General features: G+C 34.1%; 1 pseudogene; it reads left to right on the top strand.

Annotated features, from left to right (window-relative positions):
• Window positions 1–18,867, top strand: part of LOC144252903 (transport and Golgi organization protein 1 homolog) — a 48,045-nt pseudogene that overhangs the window by 21,120 nt on the left and 8,058 nt on the right.

The following is an 18,867-nucleotide window of genomic DNA, read 5'->3' on the forward strand; positions in this document are numbered from 1 at the left end:
TAGAGGTAGTGATAAGATGTCTTTTTTAATTTTCTTTTTTGGGCATTTGATTTGCCTATCAGTTTCCTTTAATTATTGGCAAGAATTTTCTGTTCCTTTTAGTCAGTAGTTAGTAATAAGAGTGTCTTTCTCAAGGGGAACTTTATATACCTTTTGTACACTTTATGTAACTTCATATAATTTAGCTGTTGGTGCTGAAAATAAATGGGGTTCTTTTCTGCAGAGGATTTATTTTGGGTGAAACTGAAGCTTGATATGTGGTTTCATATGCATTATATTGTAATTTTATTTTCTCCCCAAGTACTTGTAAAAGTAGATTTGGAAAAAGCTAGGAAAGCATATACTATCAATACATTTGCTATAGTGGTAATACATTTTAGAGATTTTGTATTGTTTTTACTTATTAATTTTTATGACTGTTGTGTATTGGTTAAGAAAGACATAAATATTGGTTTATGAGCAATGCTACAAAATGTACAGGTAAATTCTTGCTAGAGGGTATTTGGAATTGCATTTATAACCAGCTTTGATTTACATTTATAATATACAATAATCTCCTATGCAGATCTTTTATTTACTTCAGAAGTCTTAACTTTATATGCTCTGTGTTGAGAATTAAGCTAAATGTAAATAAGAAAACTTCAGTGGTTGGAAATGTTTTAACTGTTCCGTACTTCATTTTTATTTGGAATAATAATCTCAGTGTAATTTTTATAGCAACTTTCTTTCTTGGTTATGCCATATACCTATCTCTTATGTGTATATTTCCTGCCACTTCTGATAAATCTCTTATTTATATTCCTTGTACAGAATTTATTTGATATTTGTCTCTTTTGCACTATAGGTTGGCCGTATTTTTGGATTCTTTCCAAAAGATTTCATCAAGGTAGTTCGTGAATATACTAAAGAAGAGCTACAAATTCCAACAGATGTAAGTTATGGATTTCTTTTTTGTTCTCAATTGTAAACTGGCTTATAAATCCATCAGTTATATTCAGTTAACTGCTTCTGAAAGTTTTATAATGTGTTTGGGGGGCAATCTAACATTTGTGTATCAGATTTTCATTTGAAATCAGACTACCTGTAAAAAAAAAAGTTTGAAAGGCATTCAAGGGTGATTATATTATAATCTGAGAGTTGTCTAATATATTGAAACAGATATTCTTGTAGAAGGCTGTTTACTCAACTATAGGGCTTTTCTCTTCTGTTTTATATGTGAAAAATAAATGATTTAATATATTTGCCCTTGGCTATTAAATTTAAGGGGTAAATAATTTCATTTTACAGGCAAAACTCATTGGACAGTTATTAGACATTTTAAGTACATTTAGGTTAAATTAATAAACTCTAACTTTTATACTAGGCTAGAAATATGTACTTACAAAGGTTTTCTTATTCTTAGTCATATATGGGTTCATAGTCATGTTATAGATGTGGAAAAGGGGACCTGAGCGTTTCAGGTGATGTTCAGTCTCAGATCTTTTAAGGCCCCAACTGCTTCCTTTATACAACATTCCTGTATGGTGCTCTGACTTAAATGGATTTTGTGACTGAAAGGACTTCCTGTTCTAGAATTCTCACTTCAGCTGATTATTTTCTAGAGTTTTAAATTGTATAGTAATTGATGCCCACCAACACTGAAACATCTTTGGACAGCTCTTTGTAGAATATGCAAGCTGCTAGGCTAGGACAGTTCTTAGATTAGATGGGCTGAATGGATAAAGTCATCCTGTTTGTTGTTGCTGTTCCTAAAATTTCTTCATAATCTCAGGGGTCATAAAATCACTTCTGTTGCTTGTTGGACTTCATTGTTGGTAAAGAGAGTTCTTGGGATTTAAGCTGTGACAGCAGTTCACTGATTACAGAGAACTCATTTGTTTTGAACTCTGCCTTCTCATTATATTTCCCATTACATGCATCCCTCATGGCTTAGAAATGCATGTGATGAGGAGAGGAAATCACTCATCCCTACTACATTGAACTGCCTCCCCCACCCCCGGAACCCCTGCAGAATATTATGAAGATTTAATTAGGAGATGGAAATTTAAAAAAAAAATCCATTCATACTATGGCTCCTTTTATATCAATTTGCTTACTAGTGGCAAGAAGGAAGACTAGATAAATATATAGATAGTCCTGAGAGAGATCTTAGTGACTGTGAAACCCTGATGAAGAGAAAGGTGTATACCTTGTTGAATCTTGTTTTCAGTTTGTTCTTGTGGTAATAATAATGTGAGGAGCCTCCTTAATATCATTCTTCATTCCATCAAATGTACTTGTATCTCAGTAAGATACTTTAAAACTGATTCATCTTTCTCAATGCTGCAGGATCTTCCAGCTTCTCCTGAGCAAATGATTAAGAGTTAAATTTCTGAAAGATAGGTGTAGATATTAAGAGCTGGAGGATCCTATAAGTGATCCCTTGCCTTTCCCTACTTACGTTCAGAGCAAATTGAGAGAGACCCAAGAGTCAGGCAGTTGGAGACCAAGTTGTCACCATTTTTACTCATTATGCTTTTTAAAGAATATGACCCATGTTAAAAAAAGAAAGAAAGAAAGAAAGACTAAACTTTCTAACACTGTAGTCTAGAAAAAGACAGATTTACTCAGCCATAGATGGAGTTAGCCAATGGGGGTTGGAGAAAGGTAATCTGGTTGACCCCAAAGATTCTTTAGAACCAATCCTGAATTTGGGAGCGTGGATGAGTTTTCTTTTGTGACACTTTGTTATTGACACACTAATGGTTTTCTTTTCCTTACAGGAGACAGATTTTGTGTGTTTTGATGTTGGAATAGATGATTTTGATAATTATAACGTAAAAGAACTTCTAGGATTTTTGGAATTGTATGATTCTGCAAATGAAGATTCTGAGAAAGCTATAGAAAAAGTGGAACAATTTCCTGAAGTCTCCCAGGATGTTGAACCTGAACCTAAACCAGTAGAAGCGAACTCACAACAAATTGAAAGTGCATTCTCAGAAAACACTTTGGATCTGGAGGAACAATTTTTGGCTCCGAAGAACCATCCTCATGCAGATAGTCAAACAGATAATGCTCAGGGTGAACAAACCTCATTTGAGCTTTTTGAAGAAATACTACCAGATAAATTGAAAGTGCCAGAAAGTGAAAAAAACAAAACCAGCAACATTTCTCAGAAAGATTAAATGAGAAACTAATGCACAAAAGTAGACCTGTTAACAGTACACATTTTATGTTAAAATTATAAAAGGGCTTTATTAAACATAATTTCTTAATCATAAAATACCTGTACTAGATCATGTGCGTGTGGAGTGACTAGCATAACCTTTTTTTTTTAGTATTTAATCTCTTTTTATGTGGTGCTGAGGATCGAACCCAGTGCCTTACCTGTACTAGGCAAGTGCTCTACCACTCAACCCTAGCCCTAGAATAACTTTTAATGGATAGCTTGCCTGAATTCCCCTCCCCAGCATTTATCTTTCGTGGATACCATGCTATTTCCAGTCTCTTGGGGGAGAGGTCACTTATTCTGGTTTTACTCCACTGGGTTCTAAGGTCCTTACATTCATATTAATCAAGGATGGAACCAGGATGACAAGCCTTGTAATGTAGTGCTTGACACATAGAAGCCTTTCAATTAAATATTTGTCAAACTGACAATGAGCCAATATCCTGATAAAAGCTTTGTTTCCTGGTTTCATATTTGATCATCTCTATCCATTGTTTTTCAAAATGAAATATTTCAACTGAGAGTATATGATAAGAATTCCAGAAGGACATAAAGCCATTGGAAAATTTACTTCCCAAGAGTGCTAATTTTACCTGATAATTGGGGGAAGAAAACAGTTGTACATTTAATCAAAGCAGATATATTTTGGATAAGAATGCAAAGTGCAAGTGAATGTTCAGGGTAGAATATGAAGCTGTAAAGAGATAATCTTTGCTCTGGATCCTATTGGTCTATGTCCTGAGCTCAGGAAGGAGATAGGTTCACCATTTGGCTCCTAGGTCACTTTGAACATATTTGAAAGGCACATTAAGCAAGCTAGACTTATGGAATTCCATTCTCTATACTGGTTCGTTGAGACCAGCACACTTGTAGATGAAAGAGTTCCTGTTATTTCTGAGCAGAATAGACATTTCACACTTTTGTTCTGGACCAGAATTCTCTTCTCCACATTTATTCATGTGGGTGTATGTTGGTTTGCCAAGGGAAGGTAAGTTATTGAAGCCTCTATCATAAATGTATTTGTTTATGAAATACTTTGGATTAAAGGCTTCTTTATAAATTTGACTGTATAGTTCAGTCATCCTTTAAATGGGATGAAAACAATTAACCCTCCCGTATCCTTGCCCAGTTGTTCTCGTGGGCGCATGCCAGGACATGGAGGGCAGTGTTGAGGTATCTGGAGCTGTGTGCTGAGGGGGAGTGCTGATCATTGGGCTTAAGTGGGGGTAGATAGTGTCATCCATCTGGCTCAATGCATTCTTCTCCCTTGTAGAGATGCAGACACCCCATGAAGATGATTTTCCTAAAGAGAACACAAATCGTCTTAATAGAAATCTTCATGAAGAGCCTCCCCTCCTGAGTCATCATTTTAATATGAACCATCCTGAAGAGCCCAGCCACTTGAGTCAACCTGTGACTGAGGACATGGGTGTTTCAGAAGTGTCTAAGATCCCAAATACTGAGAAAGTAGACCCAGGTAAAGCTTGCCAATTTTTCTCTACAAAGCAGAGGCATTATCATAATGAAGGCTTTCAAGGACATTTGTTGCCAAAGGTACGAAATAGAGCAGAGCGTGATATAGGTACATGTGAGTTCAAAAAAAAATCTCTTAAGTGAGAGAAAAGCAAGAATAAAGATGAACAGAAATCAAAAATAGGCCAGAGACTGTAACTGACCTAAAAGCAAATGTTTAGCTATGACTAGCTTGTGTAAACCATTTACAACTAAAATATTATTCTTCAAAGGCCTTATGCTCTAAAACTGTAGTTTTCAACCAGACCAACAGCACCAGAAACTCTGGGGGTGGGACCCACAATCTGTGTTTAGCAGGCCTTCCAGGAAAGTCTGGCCTGGTACAAGTTAGCTTGAATAATCACTGTTCATAGTCTCATAAATTCTGTGTTTTTTCTCTTTTCTTCTAAATGGAATATAATATAGCTCAAGTCCTGTTTTGACTTGCTTCCTGGACATGGTAATTAAACTTTTTCAAATGCAGTCAATGGTCCAGATCTTTATACTATATACTTACAGGAAACAGTACAGAACTGCAATCCATTTTAGATTTACACTTATGAATACTTCATCATAGTGCACAGTATCCAGTGGGAGATGAGAAACAATTTTTCAAAAAAAATCCCCAATAATGGCATCAACAGAATTCTACTTTTGTGTTGCTCACTCTCATTTTATCAGTAAATTAGATGATGACTAATTGTTTTATTTTATCCATCCAGTATGGTGCTATGAAGCCGTAATTACTGTATTTTGTGTTTTTAAAGGTTCTGGTCTGTAAGCATAGCTATAAGCATTATCCTGCACCAGTGCAGGGCTTGGCAGCACTGATCTGAACCCCCCCACCATTTGCACACACAGAGTGTAGGAGAACTCATAGTAGGGGGGGGATTCAGTTAATGTGAGAAGGAATAACATATCAGTTCTCCCATTTTCCAGAAGACATTGCATCCATATATGAACACTACTGACTTCTGAACTGTCTTTAACTCCATAAGGTTCTGAAAATGAATCACGCACCATTAAGATTTGTTATTTTCATGCTCCAAAACTTTCAAGATTAGGGATAACTTGGCTTACAAAATTAAGAATGAATTATTTCCCTGGCCTTTTAGGTTCCACCACAAAATGATGTCAATGACCTTTAATAGGTAAAATCTTCCCAAATGTCATTTAATGTGTCTCAGGTGCTGAGATGCTGAGCCAATGGGGCAGACTTCACCAGCAGTCAAATTCATAGACCAATAGTGAATGGAGGGTCTGGGGTTGTAGCTCAGTGGTAGAGCGCTTGTCTAACATATGAGGCACTGGGTTTGATTCTCTGCACTGCATACAAATAAATAAAATAAAGGTCCATCAAAAACTAAATAAAAATTAGGCAAAAGCTTAAAAATATAGTAGTGAATAGAATCTCAGGGTTGAGAAAGACCTTAGAGGCAACTGGTCCAACTTCTTAATAACTGCATGTTGGACTCCTGCTGTTTTATCAAACATACCCCAGGCTCATGTAACTCATACTGAAATTCCACCCCTACAAGCTCTCAGGTCTAACTGGAATTCTACCTCATTCACAGAGCCTCAATGCAGGTCTGTACCCAATTCCCTTTAGTCTCTCTTGGTATTACTGTGTTCTTTTTAAATAGCTGTCATCTGTCCATTCAATAAATAATTGTTGAGTATCTCTGCCAGGTGCCAGATACTGTGTTAAGCCTTGGCTCATTCCACCTGCAAATCTGCAAACCAAGATTCCCTCTCTTTCAGCTTTCCTAAAATTTTAAACACAAGTTTCACCAGCACTAAATCCATGTTTTTTGAATGTGACCCTGTCTATATATCTCTGGTTTAAAAATTTTCCTTGAGTAAATATTGTTCTGGTAGCAGTTGTATGGCCATGGAAGTAGTGGAGAGTAGACTGGAGATTGTTCATTTTATAATTGAAGGGTCTGACAGCTCTAATTAGGATTTTGAAGTTTTCTTCTCTGTGTTAATTGTCTTTAGGAGAGCCACATATTCCAGGCACTGTGACTCATATATTTAGTGAAATACTCAATGAATATTGAAACTGAAGAGAGACAATTCTTATTCTATAGCATAAAATAAAATAGCCATTTCCCCTTTCAATTTTAGAGCTACTTATAACAGAAGGTACTCCTGTTGATGCTGCTGATACAGAAAACCAACTAGAGATAAATGTGGAAGAGCCAGAAGATGCCACCCTTTTGGACAGCATACTTTTCTTGTTACATTCATTCTTGCTTTATTTGTCTAAGATGGTAAGTTTGACATAGTTTCTTCAATTAGAATGTTGATTATTTATTAGTTTTTAAGTGGCTTCTGGTCATGAAGTGAAGAACTTAAAATGTCTTTATGAAAATGACTCCTGACCCTTTGAGTAGATAGCTCCTGGAACAAAAGCCATAGGGGTGTGGCTTTAATGGCTACTTGGTTTAGCACATGAGGAAGATTTGCTGTCTACCAAGGCTGGACATTTGCACACCTGTAAAAACTTGGTTCTTCCCCTCAGAACCTTTCATTCTGGCAGGGAGATAACAGCATTCACTTGAAACACAGTAAGATAATGGCAGAAAGAGAGGTATTTATTTGATGGTAGAACATTATTGTCCATAAATGCATTTATTATGGTTGGAAGGGTGAACAATAAGGTCAGAAAGTAGTTGAGATGTGTTTGAAGCACAGGCAAAGGGCAAACAGGAGTCTGACATGTGGTTTGTTGTTGATTAGACAGGCTGGGGTGGAGGACGGTGGGGGAAGCTGGCAGTCAGAAGAAATGTGTTCAGAGAAATGGAAACATGAAGAAAAGGATATTCTCGGAGGGCAGGAGAATGTGAATAGTTGGTGTTGTAAAGTGTGAAGTTGGAGGGGGATGGGCCTGTTGGAGAGGCCAGCAAATCTTAAAGGAAGTCATGAGCCAAAGTAGCATTAGACCATTAATAGTGGGGATCCTTAGAAAGTTTTAAGAATGAAAGGAATTAGGTTAGATCTGTTTCTTAGAAAGAGTCACTTAAGGCTGATCTTTCTAAAGAAAATCATGATCCAAACAAGACATTTAATCTGTCTAGAAGCTTATCTAAGCATTTTAGGACTTACCTCCCCCCCATTGGTATTTGTTGATATTGGACTTTTAGAATTTAATTATAGGAATGAGAAAGCTTTTAGAGGTTGGAGAATTTAATTATAGGAATTATAGGAATGAGAAAGCTTTTAGAGGTTGGAGAATTTAATTATAGGAATTATAGGAATGAGAAAGCTTTTAGAGGTTGGAGGGCCATTGTGACAGTAATCCTCCTCAACTGAAGTTGTTTCCTGTAGGTTGTGTTATTTCAAGGCTTGTGTAATAAATATGATGTTGTTGTTTTCCTTGTAAAATGTATAGATTTTGAAGCCAGGTAGATCTGATTTCAAATCCCAAGGTTATCATTTAGAAGTTTGGGCAAATAACTAAACTTTTGAAAAAAGTTCTCCTCATCTGAAAAATGTAGATAATGCTTACTCCAATCATAAGAATTAAATGATTTGACAAGGTAAAATGTCTGGTGAGGTGTCTGGCACTTTGAAGGGTTTTACCCCCACACACCCCCTAATTCTCATGTAGGCAGTCAGAAGGTGTTTATATAAGAGTGGAATGGAAGTAAGATTTAAAATCTTATACATATATCATCATTGTTTTTATTTGTTGCCATAAAATTAATTAGTTCTTTCATATAGTTAAGTTTTTGTCTTAAATGAATTTTTTAAATTCTAAAAACCAGGTTATCAGAGAAAGGAATGATCCAGAGGGATTCTAGCCAGGTGTTAGACAATGTGATGTTACAAACTGGAAATGTATGCTCAATTTAAAGTATTTAGATTCGGGCTGGGGTTGTGGTTCAGTGGTAGAGCGCTTGCCTAGCATACATGAGGCACTGGGTTCGATCCTCAGCACCATATAAAAACAAAACAATGTGTCCACCCTAAAACTAAAGATACATAAATAAATATTTTTTTAAAAGTATTTAGATTCATTATACTTGAAAACACTGCAAGAGAACAAAAAATATGAGACTGCCAGTATCCTCTCTCTTGAAGAAGCTATTGGAAAATATTGAGGAGGTGGTTTTCTGATGAGGAGGTTGGTTTAGAATTGCCATGATTCTTTGTGACTGTTTTGTTATAAATTTAAGGTTTCCCATTTTTTCTAATTTGTCTGTTTCAGCTGTTTACTACATTGCCTGATGATACTCAACCTGGGCCTGATTTTTATGGACTACCATGGAAGCCTGTAGTTTTCACTGTTTTCTTTGGGATTGTATCCTTTCTCATTTTCTTTTGGAGAACTGTTGTTGTTGTGAGTAAATTGACCTACTTATACCTTAGCACATAAGCACAAGGATTATTTTATATAGTCACTGCCCCCCCCCCTTTTTTTTTCTTTTTCAGTTGCTAAAACACAAATTAGTGGTTTAAGTCAAACTAACCTTATAAAATAATTTAGTGTGGGTGCAGTTGGTAGAACTGGTAATTCTTACAGCCATCCTAACCAGTAGTTTCATATGTATCAGAAGTCTTAAAAGTGGGATAAAAGATGGGATAGGTTAGATAAATATCCTTTTATGTAGCATATATGTCTAGTAGTCTATCTTAAAGAAATAACTATGCTTTGAAGATTTTGGTAATGTTTTTCAATGGAACAGTGTATTAGATTGAAGACTTAGCACAACATAATTTATTTAGGGGTTATTGTATGTTTGATTAATGGAATAGTAGGCAGATTTATTTATTTCAAAGCTTTGAGGTACAGAAAATGCTCACAATTAAATGTGAAGTGGGGAAAAAAGCAGAAACTAAGATTTAAATGTTGATGAACTGTATGTTAATATAAACACATATAAACAGGGGGAAATGCTGCAAAGAAATACAGTAAAATGAGAAAAAGGAGATGAGATAATTTTTCCAGTCTTTTATATAAATTTTCCCAGATTTTATGATTTGATCATATGTTCAGAAAATACCTTTATATTTGGAAGTATAGATTATGTGTTGTCCAAAAATCCATTAAATGTTTTGTTCATTAAGTTTTTTTTTTCCTGAGCAGAATTAGTCTATGTCTGTGTATGTGTGTACATATATGTATAAGTGTGTGTGTGTGTGTGTATAGGCTTATACATACTTATGTTTGTACTGTAGGTTATTCTGTTTCATAGTTATTTAACATAATTGGAAGAAAATTATTTTAGGTAAATGGACTTTGCATATGAAAATCCTAACATTTAAAGAGGCCAAAAGCATTGGATACAAATCTTTTCAAATCTGAGTGTTCTTTTTCTGATTTCTTAATTATTTCAGACATATCGTTGTTAAGATAAGTTTCCTCTCCTTGTACAATTGAGAGTAAAATCTCTTAAAAAGTATTCCCTTCTTAAATAGAAGAATCGTTTGCCTGGATTCCTGTGAGGAATTTTCTAATCTCATTGAACTTTGTCTCAGCTAAAAGGAAAAAGGAAATAGAAGGATAAAGAGAAGGGAAAAACATGAAACCATTTTATATTTCTCTCTCTTGTTTCTTTCATTTCAAGAACTGCGGTACCTGTTTCTCTTTTCACTAGGTTATGTGGGATCTGGTTCCTAACTTGTTGCTCCTCAGTTTCAGCATTTGACTTTGGAACTTTAGTCCCTACCTTAGATGACTGCTTTTACGCTACTTCCCATTTTCCTCTGTTGTCATTTTGAGTAAAAGGTTAGCAAGGCTATGACATTAAAGAAATGTTCATTTATTTCTGTGTTGGAGTTTTCTGAATGCAATTTCCTATTACGAAGATCCCATGGATGATCCATGGACACATCTGAGTATCCCATCACCATTAATAACATAAGTTTGAAAGGACAAGTAATATGCTAAGTTACAAAGAAATTTAGTGATGTTTTAAAAAAAATTCTGCTTAGGTTTTATTATCAGGCAGTTTATTGCTGTCTTTTGGAAATGATTGTTTTTGTCCTTTCCAGAATATGTTAATTGTCATTTCTCTTGTTGCTTGTGCATTTTCTTCTAGCAGTCTTCCCTTTCAGATTTCTTGCTATATATTTAGTGGTTTGCAGAAATAAGATGATGTAGCCTCTTAGTTTCTAAATTCAGCCAATAGCCAAATTTAAATTGGAGTTCTAAGATGTTTTCTGGTGAGTGAAAGTGGCATATTTTAGTACAAAGATTATGCCTTTAATATTGTTTCCTCAGATTCCTTTTGAATAGTCATTGTTTCTAGACTTTATCCTGGTTATTTAGAATTGTCAAGTAAATGATTTTGAAGACACACACACACACACACACACACACACACACATATACACACACACATCTTTACTGTGAAATAAGGTACATATCTTAGTGTTTTTATGTCAGAGGCTATTTATGAAATCTCACTACCAATTAAATTTAAAAGGCTTGTTAACTTGTTAACTTTACTTATTTTTAATCCTATAAATTATTATCCTGAACCAGAATGTTATTAAATTCTCACTTGGTTATGATTCTGACTGTTGTTTTAGGAATGCTGTTTCTATTGAGCATATGTTTGACATCAAATTTAATCTTTTTTCTCTCTTCTAGGTAAAAGATAGAGAATATCAAGGTAAATTTTTAGGTTTCTTAAACTTGTAATAACCCTTTGTATTGGTGTTTGTTGTGTGTTTTATGTATGTTAGAAATAGATACAGTGACTTTTAATGTCTATTATCTTTTTTACCTCCTGAAAATTTTACTATTCCTAGGTTGCTAGCATGGATAATAGAGTAGATGATGATGGTTCCAACTCTGAGATAGGAGATAAAGAGGAGGAACAAATTGTGGATAGGGAGATGATGATAAGTTTTAATTTGGGGCAGATTAACTTTGAATATTGATGTAATGCAGATGTATTACATTTGAAGAGTATTTCTATGCTAATTATTTAATCATGCATTAAGTAATTGAGTAGATAATTTAAAGAATGGTAATGTGAATCAGTATGTTTTCATTTCTGTTTTTCTTTGCAAAGAATGGAATGATTCCATTTTCTGAAAAGAAAGTGTTTTGAGAAGGGAGGAATATCAAGCTACAACACTTTACTGTATTTCCCATCTGTGAAATAAGCTTAAATTGAAATATCATTTTGGATGGGAGGGGTACCTGTGATTGAACTCTGGGGCACTCTACTGAGCCACATCCCCAACCCCCTATATTTAGAGACCAAGTCTCACTTAGTTGCTTAGTGTCTCGCTCTTGCTGAGGCTGGCTTTGAACTTGGGATCCTTCTAGCTCAGCCTCCTGAGCCACTGGGATTACAGGTGTGTACCACTGCACCCAGCAAAATATCATTGTTCTTATATTTTTCTTAAATTTTAATAATTTTTATACTCTTATTGCTAATAAGCATAGATTGCTTTTTAAAAGCATAATAGTTATGCTAAGAAGTATTTCCTCATAGTACCATATAACATGTCTTTGCTTTTAGTAGATTGAGTAATTGAATTTCATTTAGTGATTGTAATAATCTTGTGTATTTCCCCCTTTTAGTCATTGAACAGCAAATTTCCAAAAAGATGAACAATTTCATGAAAGAAAATGAAGAACTAATGCAGAAATTGTCAAATTATGAACAGAAGGTATAATATTTTTTTTTGTTTCTTTCTCCCTTGGTTCTAGCATGAATCATTTCTACCTGTTTTAATTTTAAAATCGTATTTTAAAATTTTTGTTTCATTATTTCCTACAAATCATCCAAATTGTAAACAGTCATATGTATTAAGTACTGCTTTCTTCTGGAAAGGGTCACTTGTCTGGAAGTAACTTGTATAGTAGCACTATAATTTGTGTATCTTAATTCTGAATGCTTTATTTACATAGATGAAGGAATCAAAGAAACAGGTCCAAGAGACCATGAAAAAAAATATGATTCTTTCTGATGAAGCAACTAAATATAAGGTAAAAATCCCTACTTTGGGGGGAATTACATTCTAAACTCAAAAGTAAATGTAATGAGTGAGTAATATTGACACCTTTTTTTCCAGGATAAAGTGAAGCTTCTTGAAAAAGATAAAGAACTTCTGGATGAGAAAGCTAAAAGTCTTCTTGTTACGTTAGCATCTGAGAGAGAACAGAATGCTAAGAATCAGGACTTGGTAAGAGTTTCGCTGCTAAGTGTTACTGCAATTTGGCTTTTGAAATATTTTGTTAAATTGGTTAAGTTGAACTTAGTCCAGCTGTTAACTAAAGTAAGATTAGGAGTCAAGGAAGTCGAACCCACTTCTGCCCATTTTGTGGAACTTTTAAGTACTGATACAACAAATTATTTTTATGGGCCTAGGAAATATTTTTATTCTCAACCTTGGATAATTTTCATATTGCTTTGCTCTGCCCTTGGAAACATGCAGAACAAGTAAAAAACTATTGTCCAGTTGAACAGTATTTGTTTACTTTTTACTTGAAAGAGTAATGAATTAATCAATTTTCTGTACTTAAAAAAAGTTTACTTACATATTTCATTTTCAATTTCTATAAGTTTCTGTAATTACATAAAAGTTGCAAAAGATAGTAGAGAGTGTGTTCTGAAATATCCTACCCCCAAGTAAGCTTGATCACCCAGCTGAGGTAGTATTTATCAGATTTCTCCACTGTAAAAATTCTTTCCAATCCTTGTCATGTTGTATTCTTTGGAAGTTACCATGCACAGCCCACAGTTAAAGTATGAAGAGTTACAAGCCCAGGATGCAGCTCATGGTAGAGCACTTGCCTAGCATGCATGAGGCCCAGGATTCAATCCCAGGCATTGCAAACAAAGATTGCAGAGTTATGTCCACTTCCTTAAGGAGCGAGTATCTTTATAAATTTTTTGGAATTCTTCTGTATGTGAGATTAGTCTATTCTTCCTTAAATTTTATCATTTTTTACTTCAGATAAGAAAATTTTAAAAATGATCTTGGGAAATTTTTTTCTCTATCACTAGAAAAAAAATTACTAATTTGAACTGGTTTACTTGAAACAATAATTAATTATAGTTAATTTTCTATGCTTTAAAACATTTTATTATTGCATTATGATTTTCTATACTTTGACCTTTTTTTCTGGTTATCTCACAAACAGTAAGGTTGTGGATGCCATGAAATATTTATGACTTCATTTTCCCTCATCTCTTTCAGTTCTTGATTTTTTGCTTAGTCCAAATCTGGATCCCCCTGCATTTACCGGAAATGTAATGGGATGGCTTGACAAAAATTTTGTTGTGTTTATCTTTTTTAGTATATATATGTGTGTACACACACACACACACATATATATATATATATATATATATATATATATCAGTATTTCTACTGAAATCCTAATGCATATTTTGTGTTCTGTTTTCCCCTGGCAGATAATGGAAAATAAGAAATCTATAGAGAAGCTTAAAGATGTCATTTCAGTGAATAATGCTGAACTTTCAGAGGTAAAGCTGCCAACTCTTGCTATCGGATATTAATACTACATCTTAATTTGTTGCGGACCAAAAATTTGAGGTGTGCTAAAATGTGCAAAAAATGAGAACTATATGATGTCTGGTTTGGGAAAGTATAACTTTGTTTTTTCTTTGGAATTAATTCACTAACTGTAGTGTTTTGCATTAGCTTCAAATTATCCTTACTGAAACTAAGCTTCATGAAGCGAAGGTGAAGTTGGAATGCAGGAAGCTTCAGAAAGAAAATACCATGCTTAAGAAGGAGAAAGAGCAGGTAAAGAAAATTTGATGTCATACATAATGTAAACTAGAGAAGTGAATATCATTATCTTGTATCTTTCTTGGATCTGTTTCTGAGGTAAGGAATATTCATGTAGGACCTTTTCTAGATATGCAAAGTTTAAACAATGCTCCCCAAATTGAGTGCATATATATGTTCTCCATCTGTTTTGGATTTTTGGATTATTGCTTTTCTTATCAAATATCAATCAGTTATTAACTTGCATAGCCTCAAAGAAACTTTTTAAACCAGAAAATTAAGTATTTTATGATCCTGTTTTGAGTAGTTACTGATTCACCGGCCAAGGGAAGATTACATGATAAGGAATCTAAATTTAGGAGACAGTCATATGTGCCCAGCCATTCCTGCTGGAGGTAAATTATTTGAATTGACAGCAATTTTCTGGGGAATGCAATAAAACAGGGTCAACTTCCTGATAGCTCTGATGTTCTTACTGCAGCTGTGAGAGTTGGGGCCACTCTGCCCTCTTCCTTAACCAAGGTCTCAAACCCCTCGATTGACGGAGTCCACCGAGGAGTATGGCTCTCTATTTCTTTGTCTAAGTCTTGTAGTCCTAATGTATCCAGTGCAGAAACCCCTACCTAACCCATATGAATTCATGTGTTTTGACTTTTCAGTTGCAGCAGGAAGTCAAAGACTGGAGTACATCACATGCTGAGCTCAGTGAACAAATCAAATCATTTGAGAAGTCCCAGAAAGATTTACAAGTAGCTCTTAGTTACAAAGATGATACTAATAAAGTAAGTTTATACTCCAAATACATGTTTCATCTCATGAATTCTCCTGAAATCTTCTGAATTAAAATCGAGAGTCTTCCAACCTTTTGCTTCTTTTCTAGGCTTTGACTAATTACATCACACAGTTGAATCGGTTATAATGTGAATCTGAATCTGAGGATCAAAGTACAGATGAGTCAGATGAATTAACCAATGGAGAGGTAGCAGGTGAGATCAGTCTCTGGGAAGTTGAATCCTTTTTTGCTTTCCTGTCTTTAATTAAGTATACAGATGCCACTTTTCAGCTGGCTGAATTTCTTCTTAAGCTTCAGGGTTGTAGACACATCACTGGATCTATAGATATGTCTGTTGCATTGGCAGAGGTGGGTTGCTGGGGTATAATGTACCAATAGGCATGTGAAGAACACTGACTTTTTCTATCCCATTGAAAACTAGTAAGTACACTGCAGCTACAATAGTCACATCCTATACCTCTAAGTATTGAACATTGTACAGTAAGAGAAATTTATTTCTTAACTTATGCAGATGATACTTGATTTTGATACTCATCATCTCTATGGCTCTGTGGTTTTAAGGTCCACAGTCAGTCTTAAGAGTCCGGAGGCAGTTGGAACCATAAACTAAGGCTGTGAGAACAGAGGCTAGAGACTATCAGAAAGCTAGAGAGGGAGTGTAACAGTGTTTACTGATGAGGAAAATATTTCCAAATGTTTTCTCCCAAGTTGGATATTGCTTACATAGCAAGTATTTCAAACCACACCTGGTAGTAGATTCAGGGAGAAAATGTAGGATTGAATCTTTCTAAACAAGACACTTACTTACTTGCCCAGGTGAAGATAGATCTGAGAGAGAAGAAAAGCTTTTATCTTACAAGAATAGCAGAGATAACATTTTAGTTGTGCAAACTAGAAATTCACCTTTTTTTTTGTTTTTAAGACAGACATAGTACTTCTATTTATTTTTATGCTGAAGATCAAACTCAGTGCCTCACACATGCTAGGTGAGCACTCTACCACTGAGCCACAACCCCAACCTGAAATTCACCTCTCTTTTTTTTTAAATCTAAGCTTGCAATTCTCTTAAAAGTCATTAGTCTAATCAGTTTAATTATTTAATTGATTTTTTTTTCTTCCGGTGTTTGAACACGATCATTCTTTAGTTTGGGGAAGTTAGGAGAATATAGAGTTAAAAGTAAGGAAAGAAAAAGCTAAAGTCTTTTGTTTTTTAGGTGATCTGAACGAGAAGATCAAAGATCAAATTAAGCAGATGATGGATGTCTCTCGGGTATAGTTCTTTGTAAGAGTCCCATAGTGCCTGTGAATTCTTCCTGTGCCTCACTTTTAAGAATACCTCTCTTTTCTGCAATCTTTAGACACAAACTACAATATCAGTAGTTGAAGAGGATCTAAAACTTTTACAACTTGAGCTAAGAGCCTCGAAGTCCACAAAATGTAATCTAGAAGGTGGGTTCTTCTTGAGAAGAAATTACCATGTTGGAAAGACTTAAAATTTTATTAGAAAGATAAAGAATGGCTTCTTGCTTTCATGCTTCTTACTTTTCTTGGCACTACTCCCTCAAACAAGTTCTTAAGTCCTTGTACACATATAGAGATAAGCTGTTTTATCCTTTACAGACCAAATAAAGAAATTAGAAAGTGACTGCAATTCACTACGGTCTTCTAAAGTTGGACTGGAAGAGGAATGCAAAACTCTTAGGCAGAAAGTGGAGATTTTAAATGAACTCTACCAGCAAAATGAGGTGGCATTACAAAAGTAAGATTTTCATTGTTTGTTATTGTTATCACTGTGTGAACTAACAGATAATTTTATCTTTTCTTAAGATTATTTACAATTTCTTCTAGTTGTAATAAGTAGAGATTTGTCTTTTTTCCTTTGTGTTTTGTTTCCTATAAGTTGCATTTTTCTTTCCATCGTCAGTCTTAAGAGTCCTGAGGTAGTTGGAACCATAAACTAAGGCTGTGAGGACATCGTAATCAATTGTCAAATTCATATGAAGGCAGGAAGTGGTAAACTGGTATTAACAGTCACTGATGTGGAAATACCTCTCAAAGATCTAGACCCTTTCTATGATCCCACTATTTATTTTAATTACCTTTCATTGTGATCAGTTATGTAATTCTAATGTTTTGAACTTGTATCTCTAACTCTGGACCTTTAAAAATACTGAGTGATTTGGAATGACATGTTTTAGTAGAATAAAAACTTCAAAAAGGAATAATATTTACTTATTGATGGTACAAGTTTTGGACTTGAATATCTCAGATGTTCACACTAAAAATTGAACTGTGGCAAGGACCTTAGGAGTTATGATTACAGAAGTACTTGTTTGTAGTATATATTTATATATTAATCTTCTCAGTGTGGAGCTAGTTATTTTTTGAAAGTTCATTTGAAGTTTTTAATCCACAAAAATACTTGAATTCTCTAAAAATAGGTTTTTTGTGTCAGATTTTATTTATTTGCACCTGATTTTACTCTTTAGCATTTATATATATATTCTTTTATATAATATATATAATATATATATAATGTATTATATATATATATTCTTTTATATAATATATTCTTATTAATTTTCTCTATAGCCACTTGAGTGGACTTTCTAAAATATAAGTCTGTCCATGTCAATATGTGCCTGTGGTTTATGAAGAATTTGCTTTCTATTTGATGACCTGTTCTTTTTTTTCTTCCTTGTATCTTTTTAATAGTTTAAATATTTTTAATTATTTTCCTCATCCCCTGTATAAGCTTGATGTAATCCTAAATTATAATGGAATTATAATTATATAATTATAATTATAATTTTATTCATCTTCTCATAATTTAAAGGCCATGGTATATATTCTGGATTTAATAAAAACCTGACATAGATTAATAGGTTTATTATTTTTTTATGGGCTTTAAGTAGCTCCTGAATCAGATAACTGTTGTGGCATTGTATGTTAGTACTTCATATACTGTGAACTCCACAAAACATTCATTCAATTTATACACATATTTAAAGTTTCTGTAGTTCTGCATTCTACACTGTTGGTTTCTTATTTGAAATTATTTTCATTCTATTTGAACATTGTCCTTTAATGATAGATTTGATTAGTGTATCAAAGTAGTACAAGGATAAATAGAGAATAGTATTTTATCCACTAAATATTGCTACCTTTATAATCTGTATTAGGTTGACATGAACTTCATGATTAGAGTTAAAACCAGTTTCCATTTTTTAAAGGTTCTTTCTTTTGGCTACTGAATTTTGACTGTTACTTAGTTTTAGCAATTTAAAAATATCCAATTAATTACCATCTGTTTTAAATTTTTTCTTTAAGGAATCCATTATCATTGTTGTTTGGTCTTATCCCTCCCCTAGTTCCTGTAGTCATTTCTCTGTTTTTTTAACAGTTGTATTGGGAAGTGCCTAGGTGTAGTTTTCCCCACCCCACCCACTTTTTCTCTTGCAGTTATGTTGCTTGGGACCATTACACATTTCTTGAATTTTCGAGTCTTTTTCTAAATGTTGATTTTACCTCATTCTCTCGTCTGATTATAATAATGCATATTAGAATTTGATTTCCCATGCCTCCTACATTCTGGATTTACTTCTTCTGGATATTTTCTTCTGACCTA

The sequence above is a fragment of the Urocitellus parryii genome, unplaced genomic scaffold (genome assembly GCF_045843805.1).
Source record: "Urocitellus parryii isolate mUroPar1 unplaced genomic scaffold, mUroPar1.hap1 Scaffold_67, whole genome shotgun sequence".
Taxonomy (NCBI): domain Eukaryota; kingdom Metazoa; phylum Chordata; class Mammalia; order Rodentia; family Sciuridae; genus Urocitellus; species Urocitellus parryii.